The following is a 22,049-nucleotide window of genomic DNA, read 5'->3' as shown; positions in this document are numbered from 1 at the left end:
GACGGCGACGTTCACATTATGAAGATAAGCCTTAGAAAACAAAAGGCCTGCCTTCCTCTCACTCCACATCGCTTTGCCCGCCCGCTCTCATCCACTTGGCAACATTGGCTACACTTTGCCTTCGTCTCTCACACTCCCACTCCCACACTCGCGCTTGCTCTCTCTCTCTCTCTCTCTCTCTTTTACTTTCGCTGTGTATTTGTGTGTAAGGCAAAACGTTTTGACTTGTCCTAGTCTCGTTTGTCGTTGCTTTACTTTGGCTTTTTATACACTCTTGTTATGCGCAAATTGTTCTTGTTGCTGTTGTTCTTGTTGCTGTTGTTGTTGTTGTTATGCTGCCCTGCATTGTGAACTCTGTGTCAGGCATCTACTTACATGCCAAAAGTACACACAAAAGGGTATTAATTCCTGATCAGCTTAGGGTATTGCTTTGTCTTAAGTGCCCAGCCAAAACAAATTGCACTCAACAAGCTCAACTCATTAAAAGGGTATACCAAATGCGACTCGCTTGTGTTTTGTTTGTTTGTGTGTCGAGATACCCTGTACTAAATATGTAATAAAAATGTATGCGCTATAAAGCTATGCAAATTTATGTAAGAGCCTTAAAAGAGACTAGTTGATATAGTCTTCTCCCATATCTCTTTCGCTCGCTCGCTCCTTTGCTCTCTCGCTCACTCGATAGTATTGCTGGCCATTAAGCATAAATTTACATTTCCATTTGCTGAATTTGTATAAAGTGTATATTAAGATGATTGCCTGAAAAGGTATGACACAAAATGCGAAGCAATAAAATTGCTATCGCTAAAGTGCCGCTGCCAATCGATAACTAATCGATAGTAAGGCAAGCCAAGTTTTGCCTCTTTTTTCCTGATTAAAGCGCAAGAATTTGTATAATTTTTCCATAGCAATAACATTTTTGGGGATTGCTTCGTTGGCTGCTGCTTAAGTGCAACTGCGACTAAGAGTACAAATTTTGTTGTATTTTTATAAAGAGTATAATAAAATCAACCTAATTGTATAAAATAACGAGCTGCTGTCAATTTATAACTAATCGATAGTAAGGCAATCTAGGATATGCCTCGATTACTGATAAAAGCATGAATTACAATATTTATTAAATTGGTTTAAAGCAATACAACTTCTATCCATTGCTTGATTGACTGCGCTAAATTGCCGCTGCCAATCGATAAATAATCGATAGAAATCTAAGCTAAGTTTTGCCTGGTTTCCTGATAAAAGCGTGATTTACAGTCCAACTTTTGTAGAATTTTTATAAAGCGTAAATTAAAAGCCATACAATTTTTGTCTATTGCTTGATTGGCTGAGCTAAAGTGCTGCTGGTAATCGATAAATAATCGATAGAAAGCTAATCTACGTTTTTGTTTGATGTTTAGTTAAAGCGCAACTCCCAGTCTAGCATTCAGCTTTAACTTATTCATTCATTTCTCTTTTTTTCGGTATTTTTTTTTTTTTTTTGCATATTTATAGTTGTGGCTTTTAGTGCCCAGCAGCGGCCCATCTACAAAATGGGACTGCTTCTGCTGCCGCTGCTGCCCCCTTCCCTCGTGTTTCCCCCAAAAAATTGAAATGAAAGTTGTTACTTTCACTGTGGCAAGTGTGTGTGCGTCTCTATCTCTCTATAAATATATATATATGTGTGTGTGTGTGTGTGAGTGTGCGTTGAACACACACAAATCAAAAACTTTTACTTACCCCTCCCACAGACTCTGCTTGTGCCTCCGCTCTGACTCTGCCTCGCTTTTGGTTGCTTTTGGCCGTAGACTATTAACTGCTGGCACGCCTCATTCAGCTCATCCGCCCCCGCCCCTTCGCATGTTGCCCAAAAAGCACACGCACTGTGTGTAACTAAGTTCATTTATCTACGGGTTTTCTCTCAGCTCTCTCTGCCTCTGCCTCTGTACTCTACTCTGGTCATTGTTGTTGCTGCTGCGTTGTCATTGTTTTCTGTGTTGCTGTCTTTTAACTTTGGCTTTGTCTTTGTGTCTTTGGATACATTTCGCATTTGGCTGCCGGCCTCTATGAAATTTAAAACAATATTTACGCGCTGCATCGGCAGAAGCAGAAGCAGGAGCAACTACAACTATAATAACAACAAACAATTGTAACATTTATTACATAAACAGCATAAGCAAGCAGCAGCAGGCGAGTGGCAAAACTGAAAAACAGCCAACGACATTAAGAGCGACACCAGAGACTAAAACTGAGAATGAGATAGAGATAGATAGAGAGAGAGAGAAACAGCGTTATAGAGATGGCGACAGTTATTGAGTCGAAACGAATGACAGAGGACTGAGAAATGGCATTGGATTCGGCTGCTGGTTAGAGGGTAACGAAACAGAGGCAGAGGCAGAGACAGAGAGGAGGAGAGACAGAAGAAGAGGAGCGGAGAGGAGAGGAGCAAAGAGGGCCAGTCAAAAAGTGCCAAAGATGTGGACCGAAAACGAGCCTCAAAAAGCGCTTTCAAATTTTTGTGCTCGTCAAACGAGACGCAGCTGGTGGAAGCGGAGGGCAGTTGATGATGAAGAAGAGAATAAGTGGTAGTGGAGCAGAGTGGGGAGGAGCAAAGGCAAAAGGCAAGGGAGGTAAGGAAGTGGTAGAAGAAAAAGAAGAAGACTGTATGTTTGTTGTCATTTGCTTTTTGCTTTGCTTTCTTTGCTGTTTTCTTTTTCATTTTCGTTTCTTCATTTCTACTGCTGTTTTTTTTTTTTTTTTTTTTTTTTTGGTGCTTTATCGGGCGCAGTTTTTGGCTGAGTGCTTCATGTCTGTCGGAGTGTGTGTGTACGTGCGTGTGTGTGTGTGCTTGAGTGTTGCTGTGTCTTTATTGCTTTAAGTAAGCAATTTGAAATTTGAGCTGCGACAACAGCAACAACAACAACAACAATGAAAAAAAGGCGACAGTACAAAGACAACTTCACTTGATGTTTGCTGTGAGTTACTCGACAAATGTATTTGCACATTGTTTGAGCTCACTACGGAGGTGTGTGTGTGCGGGTGTTCGAGTGTGTGTGTGTGCGTGTGTGATTTAAGGGTTAATTTAACATAAAATTAAGAGCAGTTTCCTCGACTAAACTTGTGCACTGACTGACTCTCAACTGACTGACTGATGGCCGCGCTGAGCAAAAATTGAAAAGCAAAAGCATTTTGAATGCCAACGCGCCACTTGCCTCCGCCCCTTGGCAGAGCCTGAAAAATTTCTAATTACAATAATTAATGCGAGTAGGGCGGGGGCGATGCTTAGATGCTTAGATGGTAAATGGGTAGCTGGCTTATTGCCAGAGTGCGAGAGAGCTGCCTGGGTAACGTCAAGCGACAACATGCCGTATACTCAATTTGCAGCAACGCGACGTGCGCTCACGTAGCAGCAAGTAGAAGAAGTAGAAGTGTAAGTAGAAAAAGTGTGTGAGGGAGCGAGAATAGATGACGAGCGAGCGAGCGAGTGAATGAGTCTTCCTCTTTAGGCGCTCATCACATTTGTCATGTGCAACGCAACGCGAGGCAAGCACAAGACTCACACTCTAACACGGCGACACACAAATAAAATTCATTTAAAGCAGATAACAACAACAAGGTCAACAAAAAATGCGCTGAGTTAGCGACTATGCCAAGCCATGATTATATGTATATAGCGCAGAGCTTTGCAATTGACAGTCGAGCAGCAGCAGCAGCATCAGGTGAGCCTCATACACACAATAATAATGCTGCCTCGGCTTCTCCTGCTGCTGCTCATGATGATGATGATAACGATAACGATTGTGATGATAATGAAGATGGCACACAGATGGTTTGATGGCTGCAAAAACTACAAGCACAACATCAAATTGATGACCCCATAACGGTAGCAGCAGCTTTTTTTTTTTTTGCCACAGACAACAGAAATCATTGGAATGCACTCGAAAGCCAAAGATGAAGCCGCAGCACTCTACATTTACTTCCTCTCTACGGTTTTTTTTTTTTTGCTTTTTCTTTAAAGCACACACATATGTGTGCGTGTGTGTGTGTTTGTGAGCTCAAGAAGCCTTCGTGCACATCCGTGATGGCAAGCACTTCAACTTGGCTTTGAGCTGAGTAGCTGCCGCAATCTTTTCTTCTTTTTTTTTTTTTTTTCTTCTGACTTGTGTCGCGCCTTTGGCTTTACTCTCGATTATCTCTTTACTTGGGCGATTGCGTGATCTTTGCGAAAGAACAAAGGTTTAAGGTTTCTCTGTAAAAAAGAAAATGTTGAGCGTTTTGTGTTTAGACTTTGACCTATAAAGTTGGCTTTTAAGTTCTTTGTTCATTGTTTTACGTTGTTTAATTGCTTTGCAATGTTTATGTGCGAATTTGTAATTCATAGAAGCATTTTTTAAAATGTTTAATTAATTTCAGTTATTAGTAATCATACTTTTAAAATTCAACAGGACATAACAATAGCTATTTCATTGATTCTATTCAGTTTCTTATTTTATTTTCTTCCATTTGATTTAATCTTGGTTTTTCTTTTATTTCTTCTGTTTCTGTAATTCTTACATTTTAGGCAGAAAATTGTATTTAATAGAACCATTTTCTTAACTATTCACAGACTTTACGAATATGATTTTAATGTCACTAAAAATTTATCGTAATTAGGAAACTTCTTTCCCTTTAAATATGGCATAAATATAACTTCCTTAAATGCGTTTATTTTACCTTTTATCACATATTTCAGTCAATAAAACGCAGCGGGAGAGTTTCAATAAAGCCAACTACCTTTAATAACTATAAAAATGCAGGCACCTTGAGCCAACAATCGCTCACAGTAAATGCGCGAGAGTATTATGTTCATAATACTACACGGCGTATACGTAATATTTTGCTAAATGAGAATTGCTCGAGTCTACAGTAGTTAAATGATAAATATAGAGCTTTCGCTACTGCTTCTGCTGCTGCTGCTGTCGCACAAGTTAGTCGTAAGCAGCTGCAATATATATTAATAATAATAAGTCATGTTAATTTGATATGTATGTGCAACGCGTCGTATGCGCAATGTGCGCGCTCGTTTCATTTTCCATATGTTTACGTGTCTGCATTTGAGTTGCTGACTGAGTGAGTCTGAATATCTATCTATACACATATATATATATATGTGTGTGTGTGTGTGTGCGAGTTTGAATTAGCACATGTACGTGTCACATTCAGACAACGTCGCGCGATAGCATCGCATTTGCACATGCCGAATGCAAATGGCGACTAGCGACCAACTGGCTAAATCTACTGAGTACTCAGTACTTTATACTCTCGGAACTGGGAACTGGGAAGTGGGAACTCGGAACTCGGAACAGCAAAACTACATGCTAAGCATCAAGTACTTTTCTCACATTTTCAGTGCTTTGTGCATCTCATCTATTTGGCCTTTGGCATTTGGTATTTGGCATTTCCTTTTGCCGCTGTCAAAAATTTACATTCATCGCACGACGGCTATTTGCGTTCACAGATTTGTTCAGCGAGTCGCCGATATAAATAATAATCACATTGATGTCACATTTAGCTCAACTTTAATAATCTTTCACTGCTAGCAGTTTATTTTATGTATTCGAGATAATACTATCTATATACATACGTAATTATTGGACATATTTTTTATAGGATTTTTGCTAATATTTATTCTACAAGTTATCTTACCTCCATTGTTTTTATATCCGCTACCCGTAGGGTAGAAGGGTATTATAACTTTGTGGCAACTGGAAATGTATGTCACAGGCAAAAAGAAGTATCTATATACATTTTATAAATATGACAATTTGTAATTTTTTTTACTCTATAGAATATTATAGTATATCGATATACCAAATATGGCATTTGGTGTATTTGGATATTTTTCAGATATATAGTATATGTCCTGATATATAGTATATTTTCAATGTAATAGTATAGTGATATACCAATTGTAATATTTGGTATATTTTAAGACCAATACCGTACTGTTTTGCCTTTATTAAAAAAGGGTAGCTGGTATCTCACAGTCGAGCACGCTCAATTGTGGCTTTCCTACTTGTATTCGCTAAGTAAAGGGATCGTTAGCCAAATATTTAGCCTTTCTTTCTTATTTTTGCAGCTCTTTGTTTGGAGTTTCTTTTCAAAATAATATAGAGCAATATACAATACAATTAAATTTATTTTTTTATTCAGTTTTTGTTTCAATTATGCTTGTGCATTAAATAAAGATGGAAAAATCTTTATTTATTTTTGCTTCTCAGAGTTTATAATATAAATATAAGCTTAATGGCAAAATCATGAATAAATAATAAACAAAAATGAACGAAACTATCATATGTCATTTAAGTGTTGCTTGAACAGAAAATAAACTAGATTACTCCCAAAACATTAAAGTCGTGTGTAACTTTTATTGCTAACAGCATTTACTTGGCTTATTTTTGCTATTCTTTACGTAGACTTTATAATATAAATATCGACTTATGTATATTGAAAATGCATTAATAGATGGTACAATAAAACACAAAATAGGCACAGATAAAAGCAATTATTATTTAACATGAAATAATATACATATTTTCGCCTTACCTTTGTTATTAAAACCACTTTGCGTGTAAGTAAGTTTTCCTAAAAACAATGCACAAATATGTATGTGAAAGTAGTAAAAATATTAAAGTCAATTTCGGCTTAACTTTAATATTGATTCACAGTTGGAAGAGTGCAAAGCGGGTAAAGGGAGGGAGGGAGGTAGAGGGCTGGAGGGAGCTGTCTGTCTAATACAATGGGCCCGCAAGGTACGTTAGAAAAGTATGGCAGCAGGGCAACAGAGGGGAGCAGCGGTGTGGTACGGTAGTATCAGCTTATCGATAACAGCATCGGGCCACTCTTCGGGCACTTAATTCTCAATTACCAATGGGGCAAAATGTTTCGCAATGCGCAAAACTTTTCGTCCGTAAAAAACTGAAGCTGAACGCTCAAAAATTGTGTACAAATGCCCCGGAGTGCAAAATGGAGGCCACAGCTTTGCTCTTTCTTTCTCTCGCTCTCGCTCTCCCTCATCGTCTCCCTCTCTCGCTCGTATATAAACACTAGAGTCACACATACATATTTACACACACACACACATACACCTTCAGCAATATGGAAGGAGGGGGGATAGAGCAAAAATGCCATCGGCATCGTTTCCTTTTGTATTTTATAAATTGTGTGAATTTTAACACTTGATATTCTTTTAATGAATTATTTGCCCCACAACGTTGTCGACATTATTTAAATTTTTCAACTATTTTGCATGCCCAAACGAAACGTCTTTCTGCCCAGCGGCAACAGGACGAGTCCTCATCATGTTCCAAACGTGCGGGCAGAGGGGCAGCAAGATGGCAATAGGCTGTAAAAGTCAGTCAGTTGGGTAAAACTTTTCAAGCAAATAGCTTGCAATTGAGTTATTTATTGTATGTGTGAGGCTAAGTGTGTGTGTGTATGTGTGTATGTGTGTGTTCAAGCCAACACAAAAATTGCCAAATTACCGGCCAGACGAGCCAAGCAACCAGCCAGACCAGCTTCTGCCACGTCCTTGTGCTCTGCTGCCTCTCTGCCCCCGAAACTCTGTTGCATGTATTCTTCGCTTTCCTCATCATTTTTGCTGGTCTGTGTTTTGCCGCTGGCCAATGGCCAGTCGGCCGTTTTGTTGGGCTTTGTTTTGGCTTGTGCTTTGTTTTGTGTTTTGTTTTGGTCTTGTGGTTGCCACTTTTGATTGTCCTGGCCATAATATTTGTTGTGCTCCATTGTTGTTGCGCCTCCCCATTGTTATTATGTATTTCCCCACGCCCCACCAAAAAAAAAAAAAAAAATGAAATAAAAGAAAAAAATAGAAGCAAAACAACACAAAAAAAAAAATGAAATGAAATGAAATCTAACGAAAATTAAAACAGTGAAATGAGAAAGAAAAATAAAAATAAAAAAAGGCAAACGCATCTCTCTCGCAACGCACCCAAAGCTGCCGCTCGATTGCCTCTTCATAACACTCTTGCCCCACATTCGCATTCGCATTCACATTCACATTCACATGCGAGGCACCAGAGGAAGAGCAGTTCATTGTTTTCTTGCGCCCCAGCCCAACTTTTCTCTGTGGAAAATCCGCTTTAGCCGGCTGCTGCTGCTGCTGCTGCTGGCCACCTTAAGTAAACTTGGCCAAAAACTTTTGCAATGGCGCCGCAAGTCATGTAGGCAAATGTATTTAAACAAAGTTTTGCGAGCACACACAATAGGTGTGAATGTGTGAGTGTGAATCGGTTGGCATAAATGTTGCAAAAAGCCAGTCCATGGAATCAACTGTAATTGTAAAATGCCATTAAGTGAGTGAATTCATGAGTGCCAACGACATTCGTGAATAATTGAGGCATTGAGGCCGAGCAATCAAAGTGAGTTGTGAGCGATGAATAGCACGAATATTATTATCATTATACCCGCTGCTCATAAGGAAGAAGGGTATTATAGGTTTGTGCCTGCAGGAAATGTGTCATCTATATATAATGTATTTGACAATTTTTGACTTAATAGTATATTTTGAATGAATTAGTATATTGAGTATATAGCATGGGCTGACTATCTATCTATAGTACATTTTTAATTCCAATATACCAAATATAACATTTATATTTCAGTATTCTTTTAGTATCGAGTCTTAGTTGCTTTCGTTGGCAATCTGGCATATAGTTTACTCAAAGGTATATTTTCAATATTTTCAAGCAGTATATCGATATACCAAATATAGTTTTTTGTTGCCTTAGTTTCTTTGGTTGACAATCAGGCATATTTAGTAGTCTATAGTATATTTTATATGTAATAGTATATCGATATACCGAAAATAACATTTGGTATATTTTAATATTTGTTTAGTTTCGAGACATATGTAGTTGCTTTGATTGCCAATCTGCCATATTTTGTATTCTATATACATATATATTTTTTTATACAATAGTATATAGATACATTAAACGTACAGTAGTTTAGTATATTTTTTTCGCAGTATATTAATTTAATATATTTTAAAAGCAATACAGCCCTGTTTTGCTTTTCTTGAAAATGGGTACCCAGTATATCAAAGTCGAGCATCCGCGACTATAGATTTCTTTCTTGTTATTAATATTGGTGTAACAAGCGTTAAATCAATGAATGCTTTTGTGCTCTTCATGAATATTTAAATGCCAAAGAAAGCGAAATTTAGTTTAGTTTAGTTCTGTAATGCCCAGAAGTATTCACGAGCATTCTGCGATGAATAAATGAGTGTGTGCAAAGTATTCATAAGCATTTTAGAGTCTATTCATGGTTCAGTTTATTCATGTCAAAATGCAAAATGACTGCACACCCACACACACAGTAAATGAATAACTGTGCAAATAGGTGTGAGCAATCATCAAAACAGATTTATCAAAGAGCCATATGGCTTTAAATGTGCACCGACATTGGACCAAGGGATGGGAAGGGAAGTGGTGAGTGGGGAGGAGAGAGGAGAGAGGAGAACGATTGTAGGCAGAGCATCACTTGCTGTCGGGCAGTTTTTCGCTCGCGAAATCAACGAAATGTTAAATAAGCAAAACGTGACTTTATTCGCAAAATGATGAGGCCAGCACCGGGTGGCACACAAATGAGGAGGCAGTCAGAGGATGGCAGCATCAGGCAGCAGGCAGCAGGCAGCAGCAACCTGACACAACGACAAACAGTAGAGCGAACCAACGACGACGATACAGATTTTTGCGAGCCAATGGGCTAGCACAGTCAGCGCCAAGCTGCGACTCCAGGCCAGTTCAGTTCAGTTCAGTTCAGTTTTCTGGCAGCTTAACACCTTTTGCTAGCCTAGGCAATGCGCTGCTCTGTTCTGTTCTGTTCTCTTCTGTTCTGCTCGGCTCTGCTTTTTGTTGGGCTTTAAGTGCTGCTGGCAGCTGACAAAACCCGAAAAATATATATATGTATGTATTTTCACATATAGTACAAATGGCAAATGCACTCGGCGAAAAATCATGAATCAAAATTAAACTGCGTAAATTATACGCACACGAGTGCTAAAAGCATTTTAAACAGTGTCTGCTGAGAGTAAGGAATTTTTTGAGAAAATATTTGGTAATAAATTCAAGGATAATATATGGCAATAAATAGCTGCGTAGATACATCAATTTGAGTTCATTATATAGACACGATTAATGCTCTAATAATTAGTTGTATAGCCAAGTTGAAGCAACACAAGTTGTAAATTCATCGAAATCAATATATGTTAAGCTGTGTAGAGTAAGTAAGAAAATAGCTTGATCAGCGGCAAACGCTGAAATGATATTGCCATATCCGTCTGTCTGTCTGTCCGTCTGTCTGCATAAACACCATGACCTCAGAGATTATAAGGGATATAGCTATAATTTTGTTTTCGATATCACTTGTAATGTTTTGACGCAAATCAAGTTTGTTCTGTTGTTTAAGTGATCAAATCTTGTTCAACATTTTACCATGATTTTATTTTAAGATTTTCTTTTACTCATATTATGTATATGCAGATATTACTTGCGGAGCCTATAGAAATTGTAAACACACTCTTTTTTATTAATTTTGCTTTTATTTATAAAATCTTCTCATTGTGGTTGTCCTAAGTTCCCAATTTTCGTAGGCATTTATTGTGAGCTGCATAAATGAAATACAAGTTGAGATGTCTTTAATTATTTGAAATATTTTGCCAGCCTGTGAAAAATATTTCAACTTAAGATTCAAGCAAGCAAATATAACTTCCGTAATCCTATACAAATTTTAAAAATGTCAGATTTTTCGATTTGAGTTTCAGTTCATTACTCATACGTAAGATATGTTTTGACTTAAGGCTCGCTTAAAAAATGTAACATAAAAAATATGCAGATATTTTACTTGTTATACTTTTATTTGTTATATTTTCTCTTTGGCTGAGTCTAACAATAATATAACAAATATGTATTCTTAAACTTATTAATCACACGTATAACATGTTTTAGCACTTGAATTTCTTGCCGTGTATGCTGTATAAGTAGAATTGTGTAGATGTTTATACAGAGAAAAACATGCTAGCCAAAAAGTGCTGACAGCATTTGCGAAATTGGGCTACTGAAATGGGCAGCAGTTTGGCCAAAGGTACAGCAGAGAAACTGAACGGTAGGAGGAAGAGGAGGTTTGAGACTGTGGTGACTGGGCACGAAGGCAGTCAGAGGATGACAGGATAAAAGGAGGCAGGCTGGAAGGCTGAAAGGCAATGCGTCTGACAGGCGTGGTGGTATTAAAGCTGCCATAAAGCTCACATCGATGCGCTAGCCAATAAAGCCACTGTCAGTTCATAGGTGTTTGTTTTTTTTCTCTATATATACACTATATATAGATATTTTTATTCTGTGTTCAGTTTGTGTTGTGTTGTGTTGTGTGTGTGTGTGTGTTTTTGTTTTTATTATTGCTAAAACCAAAGTTTGTCATAAAGTGTCAAAGTGAATTGAAAATTTCCATTTAAGCGCTGCAAATCTGCAAAATCCGACCCAGAGGCGACCGCAGTGACCGCACAACAAAACCGCAGCCATAATATTGCCATCAACACACAAGCAGCAGCAACAGCAAAATCAAAGGCAGGCAACAATTGCCAAACAGCAGCAAAGCAAAGTAAAACCGAAACGTTGATAACTGTGTCAAGTAGCGTGTCAATCAAAAATAAAGCTCTCAATCTGATTGACCTCAGTCCAACACACACACACACACAAAGCGGCACTTTGAACTTGTCAATTATGTTGCATCATGATAATCGCTTTAGGAGTTTAGTTGTTTCAAAGTATCAAAATGATTTGACTATTCAATTGCGATTTAGCCCCGCAATCTGCACAAAAGATTAAATCCACCATCCACAATCGACAGCAATATAATTTTACCTTTTGCAATTTCATAATCACATTATGACTGTTTGTGTGTGTGTGTGTGTGTGTGTGTGTGACAACTTTAGGCAAAAGAGCAAAGGGCAAATCATAATAATTTAATAAAGCACAACAAACTGTGTAGCGAAATGTCAAATTCCTAGCGGTGAAAGTTTATTGCTGCGAATTAGTTGCATGATTAATTCGTGTCTAAAAATATGAAGTTCTTATTTGAACATTACTTGAAATGGATTTTAAAGCGAGGGAATAATTTCTACATTAAATGCTTTATTTATCCTATTTTATTTAATCAACATTAGCATATGCTTTTTATTATGATTCTTATTATATATATACTTATAAGAATTACTTTCATTTTGCTTATATTCAAAATGGGTATTTTTATATTAAATTAAACTTCTGTTATTTTATTTAATTTTATGAATAATGAAAAATATTATATAATCAAGAATATACTTTTTATACATTAATTTGAACTTTCAATATTTTATTTTATTTCATAAATTATTAATAAATATTGGTTATTCAAGCTCATTATTTATATTCGCTTCAAATGATTTATTTTAATAAATAATTCATAAATATTAGCTTTAAAGTTTACACGTTTACACATTTAAATAAACTATCATCATATTATTAAATTTAATAAATAATTGTATATTCAAGTGCATATATTGTATATATTAAACTAACCTTTTATACTATTTGATTTAACTAATTATTTTTGTTTCACCTTAAATTAAACTTTTCTCATATTATTAAATTTAATCAATAATTTAGTTATTCAAGCACGTATATTTTATACATTAAACTAAATTTTTATCACACTATTTAATTTAATAAGTTGTTATATATGATATATATTAGTTTTATACTTTAAATGAAGTTTTCTTCCGCAATGAATTACTTACAATACAATTCATCCAAATCACTTAAATGCCAACACACTTTATTAATTGCTGCTGTAGCTCGAGGCTTAATTAACCTCAATTAAAATGCCTTCAATTTTGCAAATATTTGCGAATGTTGTCCAATATTTGAATACCACTGTGCGAAAGTTTGCTCAGCGTCTCGGTTAATCAGAATTAAATGACTAAGTCCAGCTCATTCATCATCGTACCTGGCAGCGAGTTAATGTGGTGCAAACATTTGTTGGACTTTGAGAGAGACATTAATATTGAATAATTTGACAATGATTTCAACGATTCATTTGACTGTCTCAACTGAGATGTTCTGCATTAAAGACGTATACGTAATATTTGTGTGTGTGTGTGTGTGCGTGATGTAAGTTTAATATTTCTTTAAGAGCTTAGACAAAAGTTGATTGTTTTCGGGCAAATCCGTTGGATTGCTTAAAAGCTAAGTTTTTGTGTTCACCTTGGATTTAAGCATGTGGCAGAAACACTCGCAACTAACGGTGCCTAGCAAAGAAAGGAAAAGATGGAGAAAGAAAGAGAAAGAGCGTGGGAGAATAGAAAAAATTGCCTTGCCTCGAAGATGGATACTTTGGCGGCGAGTCCTTTGCGATACCAGCCATTGTATAGCATGCTGGCTGGCTCTCGCTTTCGCTCTCGCTCTCTCTTTGGCTCTGTCCTTGTACTTCTCTGCTTCTTCTCGCTTCGTATGTGTGTGTGTGTAGCTGTGTGTGTGTTCCCATGATTGATGCCCAGTTTGCGCGAGATTTCGTCTTAATGCCTTTGACAAATCCGTTAGCACAAAGCGTAGAATGACAGAGCGGGCTCCCAGTCGAGTGGAAATGCCAGCGAAGGCGAAGACGAGGCATGCGGCATGCGGCATGCTGCAGGCAGAGCAACGTGGCAAAATCTTAATGACAAAAACATTTGAGCGTCAACTTTTTTTCTAGTCGTTGGCCACGTCGTCCTTGTCATACTAGAAGCTGCCTCGCCTCCTCCGTTTCCCGTCTCCGTCTCCCGCCTTCGTCGACGTTTGCGTCTTTGTATTCGTCGACAGCTTTAAAGTTCGTTTTTCTTTCAGCTTTTGCACTGTTTGCTTGACAACCTATATAGTAGTAGGCATGGCCAGCACAGTGTGCACAGTGGTGCAATAATGATTACAAATCAATACGAAATTAGCAGCGCCAAGCATGACAATCGATACAGATTTTTTTTTAGTGGAAACTTAATTTTTGAGCACAACTTTTCGATCGTTCATCCAATTTCGTTTAGTGAGACATAGCTGTGGACCCACTGTGACTGTGTGTGTGTGCTTGGCTTGGGCTGGCTGGCGTACCTCAACCACAATTGACAGGCAATGTCAGCGGGAAGCTGCTTTTAAGTCCTGATGTGCCTCGTCTGCCGAAGGAGTAAATTCTGAAACGATTCTCCAAAAATGAAAAATAAAAAGTGCACAAGTCCTGTCAGCCTCACAGTCAGTCTCAGTCTCAGTCTCTCAGTCTGTATGTGTGTGTGTGTGTGTGTGTGTGTTTGTGCTAATTTTGTTAACGGGGCTAATAGTTGAGGGCAAGGCGATGTCGGGGCCGTTGGGCATGTCACATGACAGGGCGTTTGTCTAACGGGCTAAATGAGATTTTCATGCCACGTCAGACAAGGACGCCAGCACGCCAGGAGGCCAGGACTCACCAAAATGTTTGCTCAAATTTTAAGTGATGAAAGGTTGAAAGGTTCAACACACACACACACACACACATACATATACACAGGGAAAGGGAAAGGCGAGAAGGGATCGGACAAAGGCGAAAGCTTAGAAGCCATAAAGATGAAGATGAACGCGTTGAGAAATTAATAAGAGGATAAAAAAATGCGACAGCTGATGATGACGATGATGACGAAGATAACGAAGATGATAATCATCATCATTTGGTCACGCCAAATAGTGCACAAAATTGATGGCGAAATATGCAAATGAGCACGCAATAAAAGTTACTTAAAATCAAATTAAATTAAATTGAAAATGCTAAATTTGAAGGAAAATACGACAAGTTGATTTTTGCTGTTGTGTGTTCGCAGTGTGATTATTATTTGCTGAATCAGTCTTGGGCCAACTCTCATCGCATTTTGACATAAAAAGCATAATTGATTACAAGCACAAACCCACACACACACACGCACCGGCCACGCCCATCTGTTCCCCAGACTGCTTATGAAACGTCATTCAATTATGGCTTACTTAATTCGCCAAATTTGCTTTCATTTCAACGAGGTGAAAAAAATTGCATTTGTGGCGCCATCTAACGGCCAGCGGCGTGTGGGAGTTGTGCACGATTTAAGAATCACATTCATGCATAACAATTGTGACTCGCAACGCAATTGAGGCCCTCAATTATTTGTGACACAGTTAACTGCGGGCGCTAAATAGCTATATTCAAAATACACGCCTTTTAACTCTTTCGGGTTGTTTTTGGGCTTAGCTTAACTTAGTCAACTGGCGCCAAACATCAAACATCGCCCATGGCCGGAAGTTGCGCGCCAACAGGAAGTGACCCCCATTGCATGTGTGAGTGTAAGTGTGTGTATATGTGTGTGTGTGTGTGCTCAGCAAAATGTTTTAATTATGTTGAAAATGTGCAGAGCAATTTTTGTTTTTCAAGGTATGTAGTTTGTTTTGCCAACTGGCGTGGGCCAGGAGGCGTGGCCAGGCAGGGCACTAGAGAGAGAGGGGGGCGAGACATGAGGGAGAGGGGCAAGTTAATGTAAAACAAAAAGTTTTTTTTCTGTTTAGCTTCCGGTGCGGAGAGAGAGAGCAACAGAGCATCGCATCGAATGGACGCGTGCCATTGTGACTATGACTATGAGCGAGTGTGTGTGCGAGTGTATGTGTGTGTGTGTGTGGGCGTTAACTACATGTGTGCGTGTGAGTGTGCGAGTGGTGGAGGCGTGGCCATTGTGCTGGGCAGTCGCAGCGCATGTTGTACAAGTTTTATAACCCGGCACGAGATGACAATGCAAGCGGCAATTATTTAACTTGATTTATTTACGTTTGCAGTCAACATGCAGAGTGCGAAGCGAAGGGAGATGGTGACGAGCGATTCGGGTAGAGTTGAAGTTTCGAGGCGTGGTTTTTAAGGAGGGAAGGGGGGGTAAAATTCAAGTGCCTGGGCAATGGCATAATGAAGCGAGCCGCAATTTAATTAGAGCAACATCCACTTCACCTGGCAGCAGCAGCAGCAGCAGCAGCAGCCGTTGCTCAAATGACAAAGCAAACGGCGTCGACGTCGCTTCTCGAGTGCAGCAGCTGCTGCTGTTGGTGCTGCAACATTGCCAACATTATGACAAGCATTGGTCAAGTGCCTCATTTTGTTTATGAAGCAAACAAAATGACGGACCAGGACAGCCAAGTGTCCACTTTTAGGGGCTCTGTCAATATGAGAAAAGAGTGCTGTGGCCAAAGAGGGGGCAACGAGGGGGCGAACAGGATGCGGCAGAGATGATGAAGAGCGGCGTCCTAACAACGTTAACAAGTTACGCGCGGACGAGCGCTGTCCAGGCGGAAACGACCAAAACTACAAGTTAAGCTGACGTAACTGCAGCCCTGAGAGGAGGAAGAGGGTGACCGTGGGAGAGGGAGTGGGGAGGGGCAGGTAGCAAGTGAAATGAAAACTGCTCATCATTGAGAGTTATGAAATAAAGCGAGCGCATTAAACGAAATATTTGTAAATAACAACAGCAAAGCGAGATGAGAAACTAAAGCGGGAGCTGAAAAATAGAGAGACAGATATAATGAGAGAGACAGAGAGAAAGATAGAAAGGCAGCTATAGAGAGAGGGAGAGAGACATAGAGGAAGATAGAGAAAGAGACAGAAAGCAAGACAGCGAAGGAGGGGCAGAAAGGAAGCCAACTGGAGACAAGAGGAAGTTTAGTAGTGATTATTGAAATGCAGGAAATGAGGGACAGGGAATCGGACAGGGAAATCAGGAAGCAAGGTTGTCATGGAGTCAGGTATTCATAATCATAATAGATCCGATTGAAGTGGCAAGAAGTGGAGCAGGCAGTTAAATAACTAAGCCAAAGCCAACAGCGACTTAGTGGGCAAATTGAAGAGCAGCCAAAACAGCAGAGAAGGACTGCAATACATTGCAGAAGATTAAACAAAATTAAAGAGGGAAACTTAGGCTTAATAAATAAAAGAAAAAACAGCAAAAAATTATACGAATAATTAGAAAAAATAACTAAATTAAATACACTACTTTAAAGTCAAAGAGCAAAATCGATGAATATTTAAGTGCATTAATAAACCAAATATACCGCATTAATATACCGCAAAAATACTAAAATATACTGAAGCCAAAAAGCAAAATCGATGAAGATTAAAGAACATTAAATAAAATTAAATAGCGAAATATACCAAATTAATACACCGCAAAAATACTAAAATATACCAAAGGTTATATTTGGTATATTGATGTAGTACTACATTCAAAATTGACCAGATTGTCAGCCAAAGTAAACTAAGACCCGCTTTTTTTTCAATACAAAAGTCTTTCTTAAATAACATTCTACAGTTTTTACCTGTGGTTATAATTGTTTGTACCAAAAAACTAAGTAGATAGTTGAAGCTCGAGAAGTAAAAACAAAGAAAGTTACAGAAAATTCAACCAAAAAATACAATTAAAAGTATCGGAAAATTAGACAAAATTAAAGAAGGGCGAAAATGCTACATTAAATATATGGAAAACGTAGAAAGAAAATGCAAAGAAAAAGTGCGAAGAAAAAGGCCGAAGAAAATGGCTGAAAATTAAACTAAAAAAATAGGAAAAATGATCGAAATCGCATAAAATCAATGCGAAAATTATACAAATTAAAGAGGGGAAAGATGCAAATTCAAATCTAGATAAATCAAGATGCCGAAAATCAGTAACGATCGAGCAGACTGAAAGCATTAATGCAATGAGGCGACTAAAATAGACTCCAGAGAGGTAGAACGAGAATCGCATTTCAGGCAGCGTTTTGAAGTCTAGAGTCGGGAGTCGGGAAGGAAGGAAGTGCACTTGCAACAGCAGCCCATAAAATGCAGCACGAAGCGAGGCGAGAAGCTTAAAGGCAGCAAAGTTATGCGAAGGATGCGCTCAGGAAAGTCTCTCAGGCCATCAATTTCAATATGCGTTGAATTTGCCTGCTGCCTTATCTGCGTGTGATATATACAACTAAACTGCATGTGTGTGCTAGTGTGTGTGTGTGTGTGCAGTGTGACCGTACGCAGTATTTTTCGAGGTCAAAAAAAAAAGAAAAACTTTCAGCTTCACTTGGCTGGCGCTCTCAGAGCTTCAAGCTTGAGAGTTACATTTCAGTCTCAGTTTTCAGTTTTCAGTTTCGGTTTCAGTTTCGGTTTCTTTTCATTTTTTGCTTTTGGCAGTTCTATGCCAGTGCACATGATATATGACTGTATTATGGCGACGACCTAACGGCTTAGCATCAACATATAAACACACAGACATTACTGCGATGATGCTCCGACTAGAAACACAAACTGAAGCTGAGGCTGACACACCGTGCGTATGAGCAATAAATTTTTAAGCAATAGTAGGCAAAAAAAAAAACGAAAAAAAAAGAACTGGAAGCAAAAATAAACACAAGACAGCGCACACAAATCACAGCAGCAGCAGCTGTGACAGAAATCAACTGCCAAGGCGATGGCAAAGTCAGACAGGCTGAGACTATAACTGAGACTGAGACTGCGACTGGAAATGGAGACGAAGTCACTGATGGAGATGAAAATGGAGATGGAGATGGAGATGGAGTAATGGGGTCGTGTGTGTCACCTGCATGTTTGTATGCTAGCTCTTGCTGTCGCCTTGCCAGACATAGACGAAAATTGTGTGTGCAAGTGTGTGTGTGTGGATTGCAGGCCACAAAAATGCAGAAGACTACTGTGTTCTCTCCTCTGCTCTGCTGTGCTGTGTTGTGCTGACAAGGACAACGTGGCACGCAAGGGGCATACGCATAAATGACACAGCCAAAGACGGAGACAGAGACGGAGACAGAGACGAAGACAGGAGACAGGAGGTGAAGGTGAGGCCGAGGACATGGACGAGGACGCACACGATTGCAAAAGTCGAAGGAAGGCGAGGACACGGACACAGACACGGACACGGACACGGACTCAAAGGCAGGCCATGCAATCGAGCAGGCTGGCTGCAAAATAAGTAGACAATGGGCCAAAATGCCAACCAAAAACGAAACCAAAACGAGCGTAAAGCAGAGCAGAGCAGAGCAGCGCAAAAAATGAAGAAAAAGCGAAAGGATAACGCTGCAAAAAAATGCGACAGCAAGCGAAAAAAAAAGTAGGCAACACATTAAAAACGCGGCAAGTGGCAAGCGGCAGGCAGCAAAGCGGCAAGGACAGCGCACTCTGAGTGTATGTGTGAGTGTGGGTGAGGAGGATGTGGGCGTGGGCGTGGCCATGGCTTTGGCACCAACAAACCTGCAACACAGCACGCAGTCAGGCGAAATAATAGCGCTGCGAGACAGACAGAGAGAGAATGATAGTGAGAGGGAAAAATATCGAACTAGTCGCAATTCATAAATAAGCGCGGCAATTGATCAGGCGTCCTCCCTCTTCCACTCTCTCTCGCTCTCTATCTTTCTCTGTCTCTCTTTAGCCCGCCAAAAAGCTAATAATGTTGCTCAATTTGAAATGTTGATGTCGATGATTATGTTGATGACACAGCAGCAACAGCAACAACAGCAGCAACGACAGCCACTTGAGGTCTCAGCTTGGGACTCTCGGCAAACTAGAAATGCAGAGCACATTGTTAACCCCACTTCATTGGGAATGCTAATCGCACTCATTACACGAAATATGCATGTAATAATAGCAAAATCAGCAACAGCAGCAGCAGCAACAAAGTCAACAGCAGCTGCCGAGCATGCGAATGAGATTCTCTGAGATGCTCCTCTGACTGAGAACGAGAAGTTGCCTCGCAGCACACATAACTCATATACACTTCTCTCTCTTTCTCTCTCTATCTCTATCTTTCTCTGGCCAAACTAAACTATGAACTGAACTGAAATAAACTAAACTAAACCAAACCAAACCAAACCGAACTCAACTCAAATCAACTGTGCTGTGCCAACAAGCGTCTGCCATTTAGCAAACAAAGAGCATAAGAAGAACTCTGTTGGAAATACACTTTCCTCGTGCATTTTTAATAAATTAATATTTTACATATTCTCAAAATGTAATTATCTTAAATGAGTTTAGCTAGCACTCCAATTAAACTTTTCTGAAAATACAAAATATATACTCTGCTGCGAATTAAAGCGAGTTCACAGAATTCTATTCAACTTTTCTTTTATTTAATGAGGTTTTCGTTTTTCATTTGCAAAAGTTTACAGACATTTCTGCAAATAACTCAATTCTCTTCACATTTTAATTGCTCTATTAATGTGAATTGTCATATTATATATATTATCTGCTAATGGGGTCAAAGAATTTTCAAAAATATCTGAATAAGTATTAACTAAATAAGTAAATTGAAAGAATGTCAATGGTTTACATAAATAATAACAAAATTCAAAGAATTTTTATTCTGCACAAGTATTTTTGTTGCTTTAGTTTAGATTAAACAAGAAATTCATATTTTGTGCAAATAAGCTTAGGAAATTGAAATGGAAAAAAACCATTAAATTTCTATTAATCCGCGGCAAATTTTGATACAATACTCTATCATGTCTAAAGTCCAAACCTTGCTCGAAATATTTAAAATATGTACATATTGTTGTATTTGATTCGTAAAAGAAACAATGTATTTAGCAGGTCAGTTGGTATAAGGAGTTTTATTAACAAGCTACGATTTGGTTTGATAGTTTCAATTTAACTGTTGCTGATGGGCAGTTTTTGTTGTTTTCCTTTTTTATGAATCCTCATTTTGTTAGATACACAATTTGTGCAAGTTTGCAGAAAGCACATCAAATTTAACAGCATTTTGGAAGTGTGCTTTCAGCGTTTATGAAGCGGTAAAACCGTCACTTTACGACGCTAACCAACACTATTAAGTGTGCATAAGTAATGTCATAACCTTACACACACACACATACTATACATATGTATGTATATTAACATAACGATGTTAGTTAACAGCAAAGTAGACTGTTAACGCGTTACTTTGAATTTGGGTAGGGTTAAGCAGCTGTTAAAGTTTAATTAGGTATTAACAGACTGCTGTTAGTTAACAGTAATCTACATTGTTAATGCTTTGTATTGAAATTGGGTAAAATTAAAGAGCTGTTAATCTGTTAAAGTTGTTTAATTGGACAGTTGAAGAACATGCGGCAAGTTGTTTGCCAAAGCTGATATGCCCGACAGCGTGCCACAGCTGGCAACAATAACAATAATAACAAGAAACAGCGAGGCAAGCCAAGAGAAGGCGCGGCGCATACATTGTTGCTGTTGGGGTCGTGCCTTTTTGACTGACATGCCGCGAGCGCCGCCTAATGAGCGCTCATAATGAGCGGCGACGTCAAACGAGGGGGCAACAGAGGCTGAGGGTGCTGGGCTAAAGGTTAAGGGTTGGGGAATTGAGACACATAGAGCGGCAGAGTGAGAGCGAGAGCGAGAGCAAGAGCGAGAGCGAGAGGCCAAGAAGGCTGGGGAACTGTCATGACTGGTGAATGACTGGCAGTGGCAATGGCTAGAGGCAAAATGTGTGGCAGAGAGCGAGGAAGAACACAAGGCACAAGTGAAGGCAAGGCAAAGCTTTCATTGTTGCTCTGCTAACGGAAGTTGTCAGCCGCCGTTGACGAAAAATCGAATTTTCCTCTTGTCTATGTATTTTGTGTTTTTTTTTTCTATTTTTTTTCTATTTTTTGTTGTACTCTGCACATCTTGCAATGCATTTAATATGAAAAGACAACAGGCGAGGACAGGGCTAGAGACAGAGACAGCACAGAATATAGGAACTGGGACTGGGACAGGACAAGCGAAGCCTTGCGCTGTCAGCCGAACCGAGAGCCAAGCCAGGCAGGCGATGCCAGGACAAGTCAGGCAGTCAGCCAGCCAGCCAGCCAGCAGGCTTCTTGGCTGCTTGGCTGCTTGCCTGGCAAGGACAATGCCCAAGCGAGCGTCTTAAACGCTGTCAACGTTGGCTTTTTGCTTCAAGTGCCAGGCAAGCACGTTGAGCATGAGCATGAGCCTCAGCCTCAGCGCATTGAGGATGAACACGAGCACATGAATGTGAA

At 39.1% G+C, this 22,049-nt stretch overlaps 1 protein-coding gene across 2 annotated transcripts in view; it reads left to right on the top strand.

Moving 5' to 3' along the window:
• The window catches only part of LOC117577839 (acetylcholine receptor subunit alpha-like), a 115,140-nt gene that overhangs the window by 26,226 nt on the left and 66,865 nt on the right, over window positions 1–22,049 (top strand). The gene's annotated exons all lie outside the window — the stretch shown is intronic.

This window comes from Drosophila albomicans, chromosome X, assembly GCF_009650485.2.
Source record: "Drosophila albomicans strain 15112-1751.03 chromosome X, ASM965048v2, whole genome shotgun sequence".
NCBI lineage: Eukaryota > Metazoa > Arthropoda > Insecta > Diptera > Drosophilidae > Drosophila > Drosophila albomicans.
The sequence above is the reverse complement of the archived record's forward strand: the minus strand, read 5'-3'. Positions and strand labels throughout refer to the sequence as shown.